The sequence below is a fragment of the Mercenaria mercenaria genome, chromosome 9 (assembly GCF_021730395.1).
Source record: "Mercenaria mercenaria strain notata chromosome 9, MADL_Memer_1, whole genome shotgun sequence".
Classification (NCBI taxonomy): Eukaryota; Metazoa; Mollusca; class Bivalvia; order Venerida; family Veneridae; genus Mercenaria; species Mercenaria mercenaria.
In genome coordinates this window covers 61,901,738-61,922,468 of record NC_069369.1, presented here as the reverse complement: position 1 = coordinate 61,922,468, position 20,731 = coordinate 61,901,738, and the positions used below count along the sequence as shown (strand labels likewise).

The window sequence follows — 20,731 nt, the reverse complement described above, 5'->3', positions numbered from 1 at the left end:
TCTAACTAGCAGTCAACTTTGTCCGCAAAAATATAACATGAGAAAAAACGGCATAATTTTATAGAGGATGTTATGTTTGTTTCTTATCAGTGTAAAATTGAAATATCTTACAAGAATGAACACAAAATGCAATATTTTCACGAGTGGCATAGCCTGAAGTGAAAATGTAAGATGTCGTGTTCATGAGTGAAAGATATGTTGATCTTACATGTGAAATAAACAAAATTTCTTTTTATTTCATGTTTATAGTTTCTTACCGGTGAAAACTGGATATATTTGATATTATACCAGTTGTATTTCACTCTAATATTTCGACAATTTTCAGAAAAACGTAATAAAATCATTAAAGCCGGTTTACACAACCCAGCGGTGCGGTGCAACGACCCGATAATTCCAATCTTACACAATTGAAATAATCAACACGTTATTCCCGGGGCAATGTTCACGCTCATTCTACTTCGCACGTGATTTTCGTGACTACATATGTGAATAAGTATTGATATAATTGTCGCTAACATGGATTTTCACAGAGGGATACGTCTAAAACAGTATGTTTACGTTTTCTTCATTTCTTTCTTTTCAGTTTTCTTTCTTTTTCTGTCGTTCATTCTTTTCTTCTAGTTCTACCATACTTTATGGTTCTTGTCAACTCTTTTGAAACCATCCCTCGGGTGAAAATTTTTTTAGTTTTTTTACGCCACATATACCTGTATACCTAAGTTTATCATATACAATATACCAAACTATTCATAATAAGTGGAAGAAACTTTCAAGACAGGTTATATTTCATTGAACGGCACATTTTGCCCGATATCACAGTCATGTACTTTGACTGTTCATGTTCTATTTTGTAGAAGATATCAAGCTTCTTTTTCAAAAGTATTTTGTCATTACTTTTACGGTTATTGTGTGTCTAACATATTTCTCCAGGTACTCCGGGACTTGAAAGTGTTACAAATAATGTACATTTTTAAATTTTTTACAAAAGTTGCAAAATGAAAGTGAAAGTGAAAGTAGAACTATCTAAATGAACAAAAAATGCAATATTTAAAAAATATATCAGTTAATCAGTTTTCATTTCCCGGAGTACCTAGGTAAATATGTTACACACACAACAGAAACAAATTTAAAATATGTTTGAAAAAGAAATTTGATATTTTCTACAAATTTGAAAATAGAAAGTGGACAGTCGAAGTACATGTGTTGTATGACAAAATTCATGCTACCGAACAAGGTAACCTTTACGGAAAGTATTTTCTAACCCTTCTCAGTTCTGTGTATATATGTTAAGGATATTATGGGTCTGTCAGGTATGATTTCCAAAATGAAAATATACCCTAGGGGTGGTCTGAAAGGTGTTTACATGATCCTTATAGTTATGATATTCATATGTGTTTGGTAACACTACCCGTTTCACTGTTGGTGTTGGTGTTGTTGTTTTTTTTTTTTTGTTTTTTTTGTTCTTCATATGTACGAATGACAAAATAGATGTTCAGCACCGCACTGAGTTCAAAATCTTGACACTTACATACAAAACTATGCACAATGAATCTTCCAAGTACATAGTCGATATGCTGGACATGTACAAGCCTCGTAGAGAATTAAGGTCTGCAAATGGCCCGGTGTCTTTGGTTGTACCGAGGAGTCGAACAGTGAAGTACTGTGACAGAAGTTTCAAGCATGCAGCTCCAAAGCTTTGGAATGCCCTCCCAGCATGCATCAGTGATTCAAGCTCACTGTCCGCATTTAAAAAAACTTTGAAAACGCATCTCTTTCACGCGTATTATTTACAATAACAAAATCTGAAATACTGTTGAAAATGGCGTTAAATCCATAACAAACATGACAGGTTTGTTTCGTGCTAAGAAAGGGATTGCTCTAGTAATGTAATTTAACGATGAACATAATTTATGGATGATCTTGTTTTAATTACTATTCCTTTTTATCTTTTACCAAATTGAATATATTTACATGTATGCGTGAGTATGTATGTGTTCTTTATGTTTTTGTAAAGCACATTTGAACGTATATATTTTGTATGAAAAGATTGCTTTATAAGTGTGGTATAATATTAATAATATTAATAATAATAATTATAATGTTCTAAACAAAAAGGACCAGCAAACAGCTGTTTTATTTTAGGGTGTGTTACTAGTCATATCTCAGATTTTCTCAGAGGTGCCCGGGTTGGTTTCTTATATTTCGCTGCATGTATTTCGTAGGTTTATTCGTCAAATTCACGGGAGAGTGTTTACATCTCAACACTCGACCCGAGTTTATTGCCAAATGGTTGATAGACACTCAGAGAATGGATGCCAGTGTCTTCTTCTTCCAAAGTGCAAAGTCTAGAAAACCATAGTAGGTATTTCAGTGACGTTCTAAGATAAAGACTTTTCATTTCAAAAATGATGCAGATGTATTCACTAACATTATATCTTTCATAATAATACAGTATTTTACCATTTAATTTGTTTAACAAAAAACTACAGCACTTTCAAGTCTCGCCAACTATATCTTATAGGTCACTATTTTTCATAAAAAATTGGTGTAACTAATTAATTTCAGGGACAAATATCTTTTTTTTTTTTTCTTTTTTTTTTTTTTTGAGCTACAAAGAATATAGCCCGTTTATTCAAAACTTTACACACACATAACATATATACATATATAGATACATACTTCTGGACAGATCAGTGAACAGAGAAAAAAAAATCATTCAAATATACACCAGTACGTAATTCAATATAATGTGTATAATATGATTATAAACAAAAAACTAAAAGAACATTCAAATATACATCAGTATGTAGTTCAATATATTATGATTGTATGATGATTCGAATGTGGGCGTGTAAAGTATGATATCTTGATTCTTGTATTTTTCCTCTAATTATGTGTTTGGGTATTGAGCATGTCATGGTTTATCATTCCAAGATTTAGCAGTTTCTCAGAAATTTTCATATAGACAAAGAAGGAATTATTGGAAGTGGCCACATTTTTTAAATTTTTAACTTATTTTGGATAAAAAGAATTTCTGCAAAGTTGCATCGCCAGATTCAGAATATTATTAAGATTAATAAGCAAAGTGTTTTGGCTGAATTTATTGTTTCCTGACTGAGCTAAAGACACTTTCCACATTGAAAACCATTGTTGACAATAGGGGTCAAGGTCATTGAAATACCTGACCATAGTCCTACTAGTGAACTATCTACAAGGGTGAAGAAGGTTCAAACGAACTTTCAGTAAAATGTTTCTTAGCCCCGTTTATTTATCGCCAAACTGACTTTAGGTTCTTGTAAAGCCTTTTGACACTTCCCCTTGGGTGATTTTTTGTTTTAGTCCTTTTACGCCACATACGCTTTAGTTTACCATAAATAATACACCAAACTATTCGTAATAGAAGAAACTTTCAATACAGGTTATTCACTATTGAACAACACCACAGGAACCTGAAAATCTATCAATATTTTTAGCTCATCTGATTTTTTGAAAAAAAATGATGAGTTATTGTCATCACTTGAGCGGTTGTCGGCGTCGGCGTCGGCGTCGGCGTCTGCGTCGGCGTTGCCTGGTAAAGTTTTATGTTTAGGTCAGCTTTTCTCCTAAACTATCAAAGCTATTGCTTTGAAACTTGGAATACTTGTTCACCATCATAAGCTGACCCTGTATAGCAAGAAACATAACTCCATCTTGCTTTTTGCAAGATTTATGGCCCCTTTTGTACTTAGAAAATATCAGATTTCTTGGTTAAGTTTTATGTTTAGGTCAACTTTTCTCCCAAACTGTCAAAGCTATTGCTTTGAAACTTGGAATACTTATTCACCATCATAAGCTGACCCTGTACAGCAAGAAACATAACTCCATCTTGCTTTTTGCAAGATTTATTGCCCCTTTTGGACTTAGAAAATCAGTTTTCTTGGTTAAGTTTTATGTTTAGGTCAGCTTTTATCCTAAACTATCAAAGCTATTGCTTTAAAACTTGCAACACTTGTTCACCATCATAAGTTGACCCAGTACAGCAAGAAACATAACTCCATCCTGCTTTTTGCAAGATTTATGGCCCCTTTTGGACTTAGAAAATATCAGATTTCTTGGTTAAGTTTTATGTTTAGGTCAACTTTTTCTCCTAAACTATCAAAGCTATTGCTTTGAAACTTGCAACACTTGTTCACCATCATAAGCTGACCCTGTGCAGCAAGCAGCGTAACTCCATCCTGATTTTTGCAATAATTATTGCCCCTTTTGGACTTAGAAAATCATTTTCTTGGTTGAGTATTATGTTTAAGTCAACTTTTCTCATAAACTATCAAAGCTATTGCTTTAAAACTTGCAACAGTTTTTCACCATCATAAGTGGACACTGTACATCAAGAAACATAACTCTATCCTGCTTTTTGCAAGAATGATGGCCCTTTTTAGACTTAGAAAATCATGGGTAGGACAATATTTCTATTACACAAAAAAAATCAGATGAGCGTCAGCACCCGCAAGGCGGTGCTCTTGTTATTATTTAGAGCAGGATGTAGATGTACGTTTCCATAGTAACCATACTGGGTGTATTCGATACAGAAAGGCATGTGTAAGAACAGTTAATTGTTGTTTTGAGTTTAACGCCGTTTTATTTATGTTACGGTGGGCAGTTAACCTAACCAGTGTTCCTGGATTGTGTAACAGCAGAAAAATGTTGATAGAAGCGTTGCTTTTTATAGAATTTATGAACAAAAATAGACAAGACACACACACTTTATACTCAAATCTGAAAACACATCCAATATCTGTATGTATAGTCTATGTTTGCCACTACGACACAACCTAATAAAAGAGAAAAATTAAAACATTAACTTGATTTTATTAAACATAAATGCCTCACATTTTGTAAAAGCTGTCAAGGTTATTTTAGCAACATCATGCACGAAACCTTGTAGTCGATAGAAAGGACAACCTGGAACCTGGTATTTTCATTTTGGAAATAATATCTAACAGACCCGTAATATTCATAACATGTACACATGAAATTGTTCAGAAGAAGTAGGAAATACTTTCTATAAAAGTCATCTTGTTCGGTAATATATATTTTGTCTTGCAACACATGTACTTTGACTGTCCACATTCTATTTTGTAGAAAATATCAACCTTCTTTCTCAAACATATGAAAAATAGTTAACATTTATATTTTTGAAATGTTGCATTTTTTTTGTCATTTTGACAGTTGTACTTTCACTTTTATTTTGCATTTTTTTTTTACATTGTTTTGAAATGCACATGGTTTGTAACAATTTCAACTGCCGCGGAGTACCTTGAGAAATATGTTAGACACACAATAGTCATAAAAGTTGACAAAACACTTTTGAGAAAGAAGTTTTACATCTTCTACAAAATAGAACGTGAACAACCAAAGAACATGTTATGTAGCACAAAACTTTTTGTCACAGGTACCTGAAATTCTATCAATAATCAAGCCAGCACAAGTTTATATAAAATGCCCCCTCTATATAAGTAAATAGATGACCGACGTTCATTATCTTGTGTGTAATATTATTCATATTATTAATCAAATCGTCTTCATTGATTTTGAGCCAAGTGATGTTGTTATGAAAACAAGCTTTGATTGCTTTAATGGCAAATGAAAGACAAAATTATACTTTCATTCTTGTCTTTTAGGTCGTGTCTTTGCGACAAGGATCAGGACCATACATACAGAACATTGACGATGGTGTGTTCAGATTAGGATCATATATGGTGTGTGTTTCTTTTTCCTCTTCGTCTATTTTCTAAAGGCAACACAACGATAGACGTTTGTTTCTGTTCTTATACATGCCTTTCTGTATTTTATACTGTTTACATGCTGACAAGGGAAATGTACATCTACATCTACATCAGAATAAAAATGGATGGTCCACTTTTGTAACTTGTCTGTAATACCGTTCATAGATCATGGATCGCTGGCATTGATTTTAAGTTATTTGTCTAATACAATTGAAATTGCCATGAAAACAAGTGTTTTACAATAACTTTCACAACTTTAATCGCAAGTGAGTCATTTACGTTTAACAAAAACATGTTTTCTTTCTTTCTATTGGCAAAGATTAAGACCCATACTAATAAACTTTGATAATGTGGCAGTTGAATCGAATAAGTCCAGGGGTGTTCGAAGATAATCCGCCATAGATCTATTGCAAAGCAATTATTGGATTTACTGTATTGGACAATAAACAGTGTCGATTGTATTCAGGTCAGCTGCCACATTATCAAAGTTTATTAGTACATGATAACGTGAATTGATTTTTTTTTTATATCTGGAGCATTATGGTGTGTTTATGTTCTTTTCCTTTTCTTGTCTTAATTTTCTAAAGGCAATGCTATGACATATTTGTTTCTGTTCATACACATGCCTTTCTGTATTTTATACACTCAGCAGGATTACCATGGAAACTTACATCTACATCAAGGCAATGGTATAAATGGATGACAGACGTTCGAATGTATAAAGTTATACTGTAGATTTTGGAGCATATAAGGTGTGTATGTTTACTTTTCCTTTCTTGTGGCAATATTATGATACGTTTGTTTCTGTTTTACACATACTTTTCTGTAACTATACACTCAACAGGGTTACCATGGAAACGTACATCTACATGTTGGCAACGATATAAATGGATGACCGACATTCAAGTCTACAAAATATACAACAGTGAGAGAAATCCAACCACTGATCACGTGGTGAACGCTTAGCTTTAAATAGGCTAAACCTTGTTAAGACCTGTAAATGAATTCAAGCTGAACTTGAATTAAAGTAAAAAAAAGTTACCCTTGACTGAATTATGGGTCAGTTGGGAGTCAATTCTACCTTGTTTGTCTTCGTTTCGTAGTACTGTGTGTACGGTGTTTGTTGTTTAGTCAGGGATTTATTTACATAGGCTACTTGGTGGTGTTTGTGGTGGCGTTTCTGTGTGTATGGTGGTGTTTGTGATGGTGTTTCTGTGTTTATGGTGGTGTTTGTGATGGTGTTTCTGTGTTTATGGTGGTGTTCTTTTGGTTTTTTTCAATGCGGTTGTTTTTGTTGTATTTGAGATCGTTTGTGTTGTTTCATTGAAAAAAGGTTCTTTGTGGTACGAATTGTTTGTTATATCGGGTTTTTCTTTTGCCTGTTTCAGAAAGTGGAAATTCAAGGTGTTTTGTTTATGGTCTTAGTGACATATATTTACTAGATTTATTCATGTACAAATATTTTAGAATAAGTTTGATATTGCAATGGATAATTATTACTTCTCCCACCATTTTCAGAGAGCTTGGACGCCATAGATGAACAGACATCAAGCGCAGACGACATCTTGGGTTGGGTAAAACGCGCGCAATTGTTCTTTTTAGCTCATTTGATTTTTTGAAAAAAAAATTATGAGTTATTGTCATCACTTGATCGGCGTCGGCGTCGGCGTTGCCTGGTTAAGTTTTATGTTTAGGTCAGCTTTTCTCCTGAACTATCAAAGGTATTGCTTTGAAACTTACAACACTTGTTAACCATCAATAGTTGACCCTGTACAGCAAGAAACATAACTCCATCCTCTTTTTGCAAGAATTATGGCCCCTTTTGGACTTAGAAAATATCAGATTTCTTGGTTAAGTTTTATGTTTAGGTAAACTTTTCTCCTAAACTGTCAAAGCTATTGCTTTGAAACTTGCAACAGTTGTTCACCATCATAAGCTGACCCTGTACATTAAGAAACATAACTCTGTCCTGCTTTTCGCAAGAATTATTGCCCCTTTTGGAATTAGAAAATCAGATTTCTTGGTTAAGTTTTATGTTTAGGTCAGTTTTTCTGCTAAACTGTCAAAGCTATTGCTTTAAAACTTGCAACACTTGTTCACCATCATAAGCTGACCCTGAACAGCAAGAAACATAACTCTGTCCTGCTTTTTGAAAGAATTATTGCCCCTTTTGGACTTAGAAAATATCAGATATATTGGTTTAGTTTTATGTTTAGGTAAACTTTTCTCCTAAATATCAAAGCTATTGCTTTGAAACTTGCAACTCTTGTTCACCATCATAAGCTGACTCTCTACATGAAGAAACATAACTCCATCCTGCTTTTTGCAAGAATTATGGCCCTTTTTGGACTTAGAAGATCATGGGTAGGACAATTTTTCTATTATACAAAAAAATCAGATGAGCGTCAGCACCCTCAAGGCGGTGCTCTTATTTCTGCTTTTTATTCTTTCTATTTAGTTATTAATAAGTTGTATTTTTCTCTCTTTTTTTCGAGGATATTGAGGCACTTGAAGAATAAAGACGCAAGCGGCTTTAAAGATACAGACTTAAGAAAATATGATCTTTTTTGTCATGAACAGGTATTTTTATTTTTATTTATGTTGTATTATTTCGTCTGTACCTTGTGTTGTGATTGTGTATGTTGCAGCTATGTTGGCTGATGTTGACTGTACAAGCGCGTGTGAAGATGTCATGTGTTGTAGATGTCACAATAGTCTAGCGCAGCTCGGTCCTTTTTTTTTTGGTGCAGGGAGGTATGTAATTTTCGTCTGTATGGTCATTTATTTCTTTCCCTTTATCTTTTCGTTGTACTCAAATATAAGACGTGCAGTTTTTAACCAACTTATATGCGGGCATTCATTTTCATTTTATATTTATATTTATAAATTTGTTATTATCTGGTCATCATGTGCACTGTTTTAATTCTCCCCTATTGCTTCTTTTCTTTTTGTCTTTTAATTGATTATTGTTTGATAATGACTATCAATATTCGCCAACTGTACATTACTTTAATAAACTTTTATAAATTTTTGATATCTTTGTTCTCTCGGGACGATTCTAGAGCATTTGAATGTGCACACAGACCTTGACTCCGAAGAAAGAAATACTCAAACTGTCCGACGAGAGACCCGAACTCTTTGACGATAGCCGGAACTGTCCGTCGAGAAACACGAACCGTCCGACAAGAAGCGGATTCCTGGATCACACACGTAAGGACTTGCTTTAGTTATCATTTATAACGAAGTCGGTGTAGGTAATGATTGAATGTAGCTTAGTTACGCTAAGTAACTGGTATAAAGTTCCAAAAACATTTCACGATTGGTCTGATTTGAGACAAAAGGCAGTTTGATTGTACTCACAGCAGTGCTGTGGTCTAAGTAAGGCAAGGGTTGAGACTGGTTCGAATCATCGAGTATCGGTATTTGAGTTTGATAAACCTCAACATTTTAATACGAAATCTTATTTTATCCAGAAAAAGTCAAATTCGGAGAAAAAGTATATTTTCATTATTCAAAGTGTTGAAATGTTCACATTGTTTTATAATTTTTCGTTTCCATACTTCGGTGTAAGTATTTGTGAGAAAGTCGGGCTACTTCATTGTATTTACAGGAAGAAAATGTTACTTGATGGAACTCGAGATAATGCAGGACTGTCTTGCTGGTACCCTGACATGCCGGCCACCAGAGATGTGGTGTTACCCAAACAGTGGCAGTTGCCACAACTGATGCCTGACGCCAGATGTGCGCTGGTACTCGGTCGATGCCGGTCATCAGAGGTGTGCCGGGACTCTGTTATACCGGCACTTTATTAATATGACGATCAACTTTTTTCAAAGGTAAGCTACTAATTAACTTTATAATTGCAGTTAACATGGTCCGAGTTCGAGTCGCACTTTGTTTGTTTTTTTTTGTGACGAATTCACTTCTTTGACATAGCCGTGTTCTTGCCAGAGAGCTAAACTACTGGTTAGAAAGCCAGGATATAGGATTTTTCCACTGGTTGTAGGTGCAGATGGGAATTTCCGGTCTCGATGGTAACTGTTTAGGCGGTTACGAGGCTCCAGCCGAGTGACCACGTAAACAGTTACCCGAGAGCCGGATATTCCCATCTGCACCTACAGCCAGTGATAGAATCTTTTTCTTGCATACCATATTCAATAGAGAAGAGTAAAAATTAAATTCAAACAAATGATTTCTTATAGCACTTTTTTCGTATAGTAGCGTATTAACAAAGCGCGGGAAGCGCGGGAACTTTAAGTCCGTAAACAGGAAGTACGTCATGATATTACAGAGACGAAAACAACGCAAGAGTTCCGGTTTTGTTTAATCATCTGCAATGGAACGTTATGTTATTTCCTTAAATTAACGTTTTTTGAATCGAGAAATATAAAGAACAAAGAGGACCTATCAATGTATTTAATTTTTGTCCCGTTTTACGAAAAACATTATTATTAAATGTACTACACACATCTGTACATATGTTGTTCGTTATACGTATATACATCACGAGAGTCATCTTACAACTCTGAGTGTAAGATGGAATTTTCCAGCACCGGTGAAATCACCAGAAATCCCCGTCTGGTATGCAAGAATCAAGGTTCTGAATCTGGATATCCTGAGTTTATTGACTTATTTGAAAATCGTGTAAACTTGGGACTGTTGCTGGTATGAACTCACCACTGGTTCTGTGACAATTTTTTTCTGTATTTTTCCTGAACATGTTGAGAGATTTATCAAGTTACATAACTGACTGGTATTTATATTAATGATAATTTTGGTACCTACAATGGAGAACAACATATGTATACGATTTTAAAGATTAATAACCCATCAGTAAGACAACTTGTTCCTTATTTTACAGATAATCCAGTTTGCATGCAAAAGTCCTTCTTTCTAGTAGACGACACCAATCACTTCTAGCAGAAGAAATCAGCTGCTTCTAGCAGACGACACCATTTGCTTCCAGCAAACGACAACAGTTACTTCTGGCAGACGACACCATATGCTTCTAGCAGACGACAACGGTTGCTTCTGGCAGACGGCGCAAAAGTGCTTATAGCATTCGACACCAGTTGATTCTACCAGACAACTCAAGGGGAGGAGGTAATACCTGGATTTTAGAATAATATGCCTGTTCTTTAAGAAGATTCATAGCATAGCAATTTGCTTTCAGTTACATAGATAGCCCTTCAGATTGCTTGCGGAAACTCGTTTGCTTATAACAGACGACACCAGACGACATTGGTGGCGGAAGTAAACTTAGAGTTATCTTGCGATACATAACTTCGATAAAGCCGAAAAATAGTGTTTGTTTAGGGTAACGCCCCAGAAAACTAGTAGATAGGGGGTGTACTTTTGTGTGTGTTTTCATTTTAGCTCGACTATTCGTAGAATATGTAGAGCTGTTGGATTCATCCGTGTGTGGGCTCCGCGTCATTGTCGGTGTCGAACTTTGATAAAGTTTTTTATGTAAGCTGGTATCTCAGCAACCACTTGTTGGAAAGGATTGAAACTTCACACACTTATTCACTGTGATAAACTGACTTACACTGCTCAGGTCCAATAACTCTACAAAATTGTGCCCCTTTTTCGACTTAGCGATTTTTGGTTAAGTTTTTGTATGTAAGCTGGTATCTCAGTACCCACTAATGGGAATGGATTGAAACTTCACACACTTGTTCATTGTTATGATTGGACATATAATGCACAGATTTGATAACTTTACTTTGCATTTTTACAAAATTATGCCCCTTTTATAATAATTTTTGTTTGTATGTAAGCTGTTATCTCAGTACCCACTCATGGAAATGGATTGAAATATCACAAACTTGTTCACTGTAATGATCTGACATGCATTACACAGGTTTCATAACTCTACATTACATTTTCAGCTCACGTGAGCACGAAGTGTTCAAGGTGAACTATTGTGAACGGCTATTGTGACCGGTCATTGTCCGGCGTCCGTCTTGCGTCGTCCGTCAACATTTGCCTTAACACTCAAGAGGCCACAGTTGTGACCCAATCTTTAGGAAACTTGGTCAGAATGTTTGTATAGATAATCTCTAGGTCTAGTTTGAAACTTGGTAATGTTGGGTTTAAAACTAGGTCAGTAGGTTAGATCAAAGGAAAATCTTGTTATTAATAACACTCTTATAGAGTCCACAGTTTAAGTTCGAAACTCATGAGAATTGGTCAGAATGTTTGTCTTGATGACCTCTATGTCAAATTTGAATCTGGGATATGTGGAGATAAAAACTAGGTCACCCGGTCAAATCAAAGGAAAACACTGTAGAGGCCACAGTTGTGACCCTATCTTTATTAAACTTGGTCAGAATGTTTGTCTTGGTGATTGTTAGGTCAAGTTTGAAAGTGGGATATGTGAGGTCAAAAACTAGGCCAGTAGTTGAGATCAAAGGAAAATCTTGTTAACACTCTTGAGTTCATACAGTTTAAGTTTGAAGCTCATTAGAATTGGTCAGAATGTTTGTCTTGATAGTGTCTAGGTCAGATTTGAATCTGGATCACGTGGAGTCAAAAACTAGGTTACCCGGTCAAATCAAAGGAAAAGCTTGATAACACCCTAGAGGCCACACTTATGAACCCATCTTTATGAAACTTACTCAGAAAGTTTATCTTGATAATCATTAGGCCTAGTTCGAATCTGTGTCAAGTTGGGTTAAAACAAGGTTACTAGGCCATATCAAAGAAAAATATTGTTGACATTGTAGAGAGCACATTTCAGTTGAAACTCATGAGAATTGGTCGGAATTTTTGTTTTGATGAAATCTATGTCAAGTTTGAATATGGGTCATCTGTAGTCAAACTTTAGATCACCGGTAATATCAAAGAAAAACTCTGTGTGTGCAATAGGGGCTGCATTTTTGACTGAATATTCGTGAAAAAAATATATGTTCTGGGACTAAAAACTAGGTCTCCTGGTCAAATCAAAGAAAAACCTTGCGTATGCAATAGGGGCTGCATTGTTCATTTGATGTGCATGAAACTTGGTCAGAATATATGTCTCTCTAAAATCTCGGATGTTTTTTGTCTGGGTAATGTGGAGTCAAAACCTTGGTCAGCAGGTCAAATCAAAGAAAAAGTTTGTTTACACTCTAGGGGTCACATTTTGTATTCTATCTTCATAAAGCTTGGCCAGAATGTAATTATGAAGTCTTGGACGAGTTTTAATCTGGGTTATGTGGGATCAAAATCTAGGTCACTAGGTCAAATCAATGAAAATGCTTGTATACACTCGAGGCCACATTTTTTGGTCCAATCTTAATGGAAATTGGTCAGAATATTTGTCTCGATGACATCACTAGGAGAGAAATGTTTACACTGTTATGGTGTGTTACTCAGGTGAGCGACATAGGGCCATCTTGGTCCGCTTGTTTAAAAAATGACTCCCTTTTCGACTTTAATATTCATTCGGTTGACAAATCTGTTGAAATGTCGAGTGTTGCAGTCCTCCGGCAACTCTTGTTTCTGATCTTTTTCTCTATTTTATTGTTTTTGTTTAGATAGAATTTTTACATAACGTGAAAGTGTGTTATTCTTAACAGAAAACATAAGAGATAACATTGATGAATTAAGGACAAGTTTGCATTTTTCTCCTTTAAAACTCCATCTTTGCCACATTTTGACATTTTTCCACAAAAATGTAGAAGGATAGGAAGGATAAAGTTACCCAAAAAGAAAAAAACAAAGAACATTTTAGGCCTAAAATATTTAATTGTTGTCGTTATACACTGAAACTGGTTTTTACAGACCAAGGGCGATTTAAATCTATATTAATTCCTTGGAAATAAATAATAAACTAAAAGTAGAAAACTGGATAATGCGCTTTATTGTGCAGCTCATCCCTTTATAACTCGTGAACTGTTATATAGGTTTAAATTACTTTTATTTTATTATCATAAAATTATACTGTTTTTGCTGACATTGCAGTAAAATTGCTATCAATGTATGATGTAATTTTCAGCGTTACGGCGATGGACAAGATATAATGTTTTTCGAGGAATTCAAGCCTTGACTGATCTAGCGTCTATATTTGTCTTGTCGTGTTGTTTGTGGTAGACAGCTCTTTCATCCTTGAAGTCCAGGCTGACAGACAAAGTATTCGTTATGGTAAATAAAAACATAACTTCATTTTATGCCCTGCTATGATAGTTTGGATTTTATTTGACATAAATTACTGTTTGATTTGATTGACAGCCTCACACACATTGTCAAACTTTGTTATGACTGAGGGTATTACCACAGGCGCTTGAAGCTCTATCAATAGATATATGCATTACCATACCCCACCCACCTAATATACTACTTCAAGAGATCTAACCTGCATATATATTTTATTGATTGAGCTTCAGACACCTGTGGTATTATACTCTATGCCTGAATTCGCTGTCCCGAATTCCGGTGAGAGAAGAATTAAACGTGGTACTAGTATTTGATGAGATGCGAGTACTACGGTTTTAATGACTCATTTCTATCAACCAAATGTCTAAGTAAATTAATTAGGATTTAAAACAAAAGCATGTACAAACATGTCACTCTGAAATTAAGACGGTATTTACGTCACCAATAGAATAGAACTTTCAGATAGACAAAGAAAATGAAATTATTTGCCTACATTATATAAATTAATTATGTTACCACATAAGTTTTAGCCCGACTACTCGAAGAATAGGGAGAGCTATCGTACTCACCACGGCGTTGGCGTCAAACCTTTATTAAAGGTACCATATAAAACAAATAGAAAAGCATAAATCTTAAAAAAGACTACACATTTTGAAATATATATCTAAACATTACGATAGCCGTGCAATATTCCCTTCAAGTCAAGAGAAACGAATGATTTTTATGCCCCCGGCATATACTGATGCGGGAGGCATATAGTGATTGTCCTGTCCGTATGACGTCCGTCCGTCCGTATGAGGTTAACCAAATGGGACCGTTTCGTCTAGCATCAATACCCCTTACTAGTATGGAATGACTTGATACTAATGCAGATGTAATCTGTGACCATTCCTCATCTTCAGACATCACCTGACCTCAGTTTGACCTTGACCTTGAACTTGACCTCGTTTTGGACTTAGGTTGCTTTGTATCGACAAGGATACCACCGGGGGCGTCAAGCGTTTATTGAACCCAGCTTCTTCTTAGACTGACATTGGTGGTCATTTTGTCCTACTTTCGTGTTTATTGTTTTTCCGTTACCTATCGGAAATTCTTCGGGATCAAGTGATTTAATAATTATTTCAAACGAATGTCCGTTTAAAGAAGCGCCACAAAATAACTGTACTTTTAATCCCCCGCCACGAGTGGTGGGGGTTATAGGAATCGTCTCCATCCGTCCTTCCATCTGTCCGTAACATTTCGTGTCCGCTCCATATCTCCTAAATCCTTTGAAGGATTTTCATGAAACTTGGGTCAAATGATCACCTCCTCAAGACGATGTGCAGAACTTATGATTCAGCCTGGTCGACTCAATGTCAAGGTCACAACTAAGGGTTAAAGGTTTGAGCCTTCCATTTTGTGTTCGCTCTGTATCTTCTAAACCCCTTGGAGGATTTTCATCAAACTTGGGTCAAATGATCACCTCATCAAGGCAATGTGCAGAACTTATGAGTCAACCATGTTGGCTCAAGGTCAAGGTCACAACTCTGGGGGATCAAATGTTTGAGCCTTCCACTTTGTGTCCGCTCTGTATCTCCTTATCCCTTTGAAGGATTCATATGACAACTTGGATCAAATGATCACCTTATCAAGGCAATGTGCAGAATGCATGAGTCAGCCGTGTTGGCTCTAGGTCAAGGTCACAACTCAAGGTCAAAGGTTTTAGCCTTCCATTTCGTGTCCGCTCTATCTCCTAAATCCCATGAAGGCATTTAATAAAACTTAGATCAAATGATCACCTCATCAAGACGATGTGCAGAACTTATGAGTCAGCCATGCCGGCTCAAGGTTAAGGGTCAAAGGTTTGAGCCTTCCATTTTGTGTCCACTCTGTATCTCCTAAACCCCTGAAGGATTTTCATCAAACTTGGGTCAGACGGTCACCTCATCAAGAACTCATGAGTCAGCCATGTCAACTCAAGGTCAAGGTCACAACCCAATGTCAAAGGTTTGAGCTATGTGTTTCCTAAACCCCTTGAAGGATTTTCATGAAACTTGGGTCAAATGATCACCTCATCAAGACGATTTGCAGAATTTACGAGTCAACCATGTCGGTTCAAGGTCAAGGTCACAGCTCAAGGTCAAAGGTTTACCCTTTCACTATCCACAACAGTGGCGGGGGTTTTAGCTGTCTTTCAGAATGCCTTGTTTTTATTTCCATGATAGTTATTATACATGATTTGCATGAAAAATATGAGATATAAAAACTTTGTTTTAAATTGATAGTGACATATGTTAGGCCAAGACAATGTGTTTAATGTTTTTTTTAATGAATGAAGCAATGTATTATAAATCAGTGTATGTAGGTAAATTTCAATCACATTTGGTTTCTACAGTGTGAGATAGCTATTCATCTATATTCTTAAAACTATTCTAAAAAGAAATTGACTAAATAAATTTGCAGATAAAGTTGTGAAAACACATCTATTCAGGAAGGGCCTAAATTGTCAACCCGAAAACTGTATTATAAGAATGATTTTCATGAAGTTTTTGTGAGTTACAAAATGTTGAAATCCCTATGTTTTTGTTTGTAAACATCACGTTGTCGTTTGATCTGTTTATAAATTATAGCCTCGTTTCGGAGCATTCTTCCGAAAAGAAAATCCGAAGATGCGCGAAGGGTTCGTAAGCAGTCGGAAAACATACTTTCGGTTTGAAATAGGCAAAAGGTTTTTGTTTATTTGTTGGTTATTTTTTAACATGTTCACAATTATTTGGTCAGATCCGATGCACTGGATCATATTTTCAGTAAATATGAAGTCTCAGCTACAAACTATGATTTTCATTTAATACTCGTTCGGGTTTTAGTGGTGGACCTTTAAGTTTTTCGTATCAGTACACATTTTACAAAAACCTTTTAAATTACAGCACTTGTGTACCATCACCATGTCCAGTTTTAGGCAAGAGTATTTAACTCCATCAAAGATTTGTCTCAAGTATGGCCACGTTTAACTTACATATCTTGGTTGCGTTTTTCTTACCAGTTCATATTTTCTGTACAGTTTTGACATTGGGTTTTAAAACTTTTATCACTTGTTTATAAATAACAGTCTCTATTTTGGACAATAGTACATAACTCTGTCAAGTATTTTGGATGAATTAAGGCCCTTTTAGCTCGACTTTTCGAAGAAAAAGTAGAGCTATGTAACTCGCCCCAGCGTCAGCGTCGGCGTCGGCGTCGTTGTTGGTTAAAGTTTTTGATAAAGTCAAATATCTCAACTATCGTAGCTATTGACCTGAAACTTAAAATACTTATTTACTATCAAAGTACACCAGAAGAAACAATCCCCATAACTCTGATCTGAATTTTGACAGAGTTATGCCCCTTTTTAATTTATAATGTTCTGGTTAAAGTTATTTATAAAGTCAAATATCTCTGTTACATTCAAAGCATTTGATTTGAAACTTGATTATTTACTATCAAAGACTACACCAGGAGAAACAATACTCATAATTCTGATTTGAATGTTGACAGAGTAATGTCCCTTACATCAATTCTTTGAATAGTCGGGCGCGCTGTCAGTTCTCATTCTATACTATTCTTTCTTTCGGCGAGTATAGACGACTACCTTTGCACAGATCTAGTGTGCATTTATTTCATTGACAATGGTTTGGGTGGTCTTGACACTGTGAAATCCAGCGTTTGTAATTACAAAAGTGTAAAATTGTTTTCATCATGTCTATACTGTTTGATAAAAAAATCCGGAAAAATGTGTTTGCTTTTTCGCGGATTGCGGCTTTCCGGATTTCGCATAATGCCGCTAGGGGGCGTGAGGGGTGTTGTATCATGAACAGACTCAATCAAACCGAGTTTGTTATTATTTGGTTGTGTTCTATCTGGCTCTTGACATTTTTAGCTCATCTGATTTTTTATGCCCCCGAAGGGAGGCATATAGTTTTTGAACCGTCTGTCCGTCTGTCGGTCTGTCCGCAATTTCCGTGTCCGGTCCATATCTTTGTCATCCATGGATGGATTTTCAAATAACTTGGCATGACTGTGTACCACAGTAAGACGACGTGTCGCTCGCAAGACCCAGGTCCGTAGCTCAAAGGTCAAGGTCACACTTAGACGTTAAAGGTCATTTTTCATGATAGTGCATTGATGGGCGTGTCAGGTCCATATCTTTGTCATCCATGGATGGATTTTCAAGTAACTACGCATAAATGTGATACAGTAAGACGACGTGTCGCGCGCAAGACCCAGGTCTGTAGGTCAAAGGTCCTAAACTCTAACATCGGCCATTACTATTCATTCAAAGTGCCATCGGGGGCATGTGTCATCCTATGGAGACAGCTCTTGTTGAAAAAAATATGAATCATGAGTTATTGTCATCACTTGATCGGCGTCGGCGTCGGCGTTGCCTGGTTAAGTTTTATGTTTAGGTCAGCGTTTCTCCTAAACTATCAAAGGTATTGCTTTGAAACTTGCAACACTTGTTCACCATCAATAGTTGACCCTGTACAGCAAGAAACGTAACTCCATCCTGCTTTTTGCAAGAATTATGGCCCCTTTTGGACTTAGAAAATATGTGATTTATTGGTTAAGTTTTATGTTTAGGTAAACGTTTCTCCCAAACTATCAAAACTATTGCTTTGAATCTTGCAACAGTTGTTCAACATCATAAGCTTACCCTATACATTAAGAAAACATAACTCTGTCCAGATTTCTTGGTTAAGTTTTATGTTTAGGTCAGCTTTCCTCATAAACTATCAAAGCTATTGCTTTAAAACATGCAACACTTGTTCACCATCATAAGCTGACCCTGTACAGCAAGAAACATAACTCTGTCCTGCTTTTTTGCAAGAATTATGGCCCCTTTTGGACTTATTTATTGATTAGGTTTTATATTAGGTAAACTTTTCTTCTAAACTATCAAATTTATTGCTTTGAAACTTGCAACTGTTATTCACCATCATAAGCTGACTCTGTACATCAAGAAACATAACTCCATCATGCTTTTTGCAAAAATTAAGGCCCTTTTTGGACTTAGAAAATCATGGGTAAGACAATTATTCTATTATACCAGTCAGATGAGCGTCAGCACCCGCAAGGCGGTGCTCTTGTTTGAAATATTATTTTTTTGAAACTTTACAGTTGTTTTACACGGAAATGTAACTTTTATGCTGACTAAAAATGTTATCCTGAATGTTTTATAGCAATCTCCTAAAACGTGTGATGTATTTCAGGTTATGAAAAAAAGGCAAGAAGGACATTGTTTGGCTTTATTGAAAGACAGACAGATGGCAGAAGACAAATATCGTCGTGCAGTTTTGTGTTTGTTGTTTCCAACAGCTGACAGACTGATGTAACCAAGGTAATAATCTTCAAAATCTTTATTTGACATTGAAAAAAATCAGTGATGAATTGTGTGTCATATAAGTTCTGAACTGTTAGTAAGCTTTTAGCTCTACTCGAATTATACTGAATCGGCATCCAAATTTTGTAAACGTTTTGACGCACTTTCACTTTATCTGTTCAATAGATTTGCTTCATCCTTATAGTCCAAGAGATAGGGCTCTTTTATTTACTTTTTTGAGCCCAAGCAAACTTTTTATTTCATTGGATAGCTAAAGATTTGAATGTTCAGAAAATCCATTTCTTAGTTGTCAAAGTGGGTGGAATCGCCAAATTTTCAAGATTTTTTCGTTTAAGTTTTGTATGTAAGCTGGTATCTCATTGCACATTAATTGGAATGGATTGAATTGTCCATTGTCATAATCTGATTTGGATTGTACAGGTTCCTTAACCCAGTGTTGCAATTTTACAAAATTATGCCCTTTTTGGACTTTAATATTCATTCACTTGACAAAGCTGTTGAATAGCCGAGTGTTGCTGTCCTCAGACAGCTCTTGTTAAAAATTATACCACTTTTTTGACTTGGCAATTTTTGGTTAGGTTCTTGTATGTAAGCTAGTATATCACTACCCACTAGGTCACATCTTATTTAATGTAATGATCTGACATGCAGTGCACAGGTTCCATAACCCATCTTTGCATGTCCCTTTTCGACATTCATTCAATTTATTTCTTAAGTGACACCACTATTAAAAAAAGCATTACAGCTGTTATCCGACAGCTTATGTTACTGAATGAATGTGGTCTAAACTTGAATTAGTTGTTCCACACTTTATTATACATGACGAGGTGCATTGATCTAGCACTAATAAATACTGAACTATGACCCTTTTTAGCTCGACTATTTAACTTATAAGACACGCATGCACGTAAACACGCATCCCTTTGTACCTCACCACTTTCCAGATATTTCTTATACTCATTTAAAACATAATTATATCTTTTACGATTAATTGGTATCCCTGAAACACCCAACTCAAACACATACCGTAACATGAAAAGAAGTATTTAAAACTAGTCTGATTCTTGAAAAAAGTCTACGAAGAATTGTCGTCACTTGATCGTCGGCGTCGGTGTCGGCATTGTTTTAAATCTTTGTTAAGGTCCACCTTTTCTCAAAAACTATAAGAGCTACTGCTTTGAAAATTTGCACACTTGTTTGTCATTATTAGTTGACTATGTGGGACAAGAACCATAACTCTAATATGCATTTTGTCAGAATTATGGTCCTTTTCGTACTTAGAAAATTTGATTTTCTAGGTTAACATTTATGTTTAGGCCACTTTTTCCCAAAAGCTATCAGATAAACAGCTTTAACATTTTGCACACATGTTTTTCAGCATTAGATGAGTAAGTAGACCAAGAAGCATTGCTCTATCCTGCATTTTGTCAGAACTTTGACCCTTTTTGTACTTACAAAATTTTAATTTCTT

General features: G+C 35.6%; 1 protein-coding gene and 1 long non-coding RNA gene across 4 annotated transcripts in view; one reads left to right on the top strand and one right to left on the bottom strand.

The window, feature by feature from the left end:
• The window catches only part of LOC123547265 (sulfotransferase 1B1-like), a 134,965-nt gene that overhangs the window by 6,568 nt on the left and 107,666 nt on the right, over positions 1 to 20,731 (bottom strand). The window lies entirely within an intron of this gene.
• On the top strand, positions 6,150 to 19,258 carry LOC128559546 (uncharacterized). Of its 3 annotated transcripts, XR_008372451.1 has the most exons (7): positions 6,150 to 6,517; positions 8,261 to 8,345; positions 8,828 to 8,975; positions 9,376 to 9,601; positions 10,627 to 10,868; positions 13,747 to 13,892; positions 19,130 to 19,258. It is a non-coding gene; the product is annotated as an uncharacterized LOC128559546 (long non-coding RNA). The 3 variants fall into 3 exon arrangements; XR_008372450.1 differs by having other exon boundaries at positions 6,150 to 8,345; XR_008372449.1 differs by having other exon boundaries at positions 6,150 to 8,975.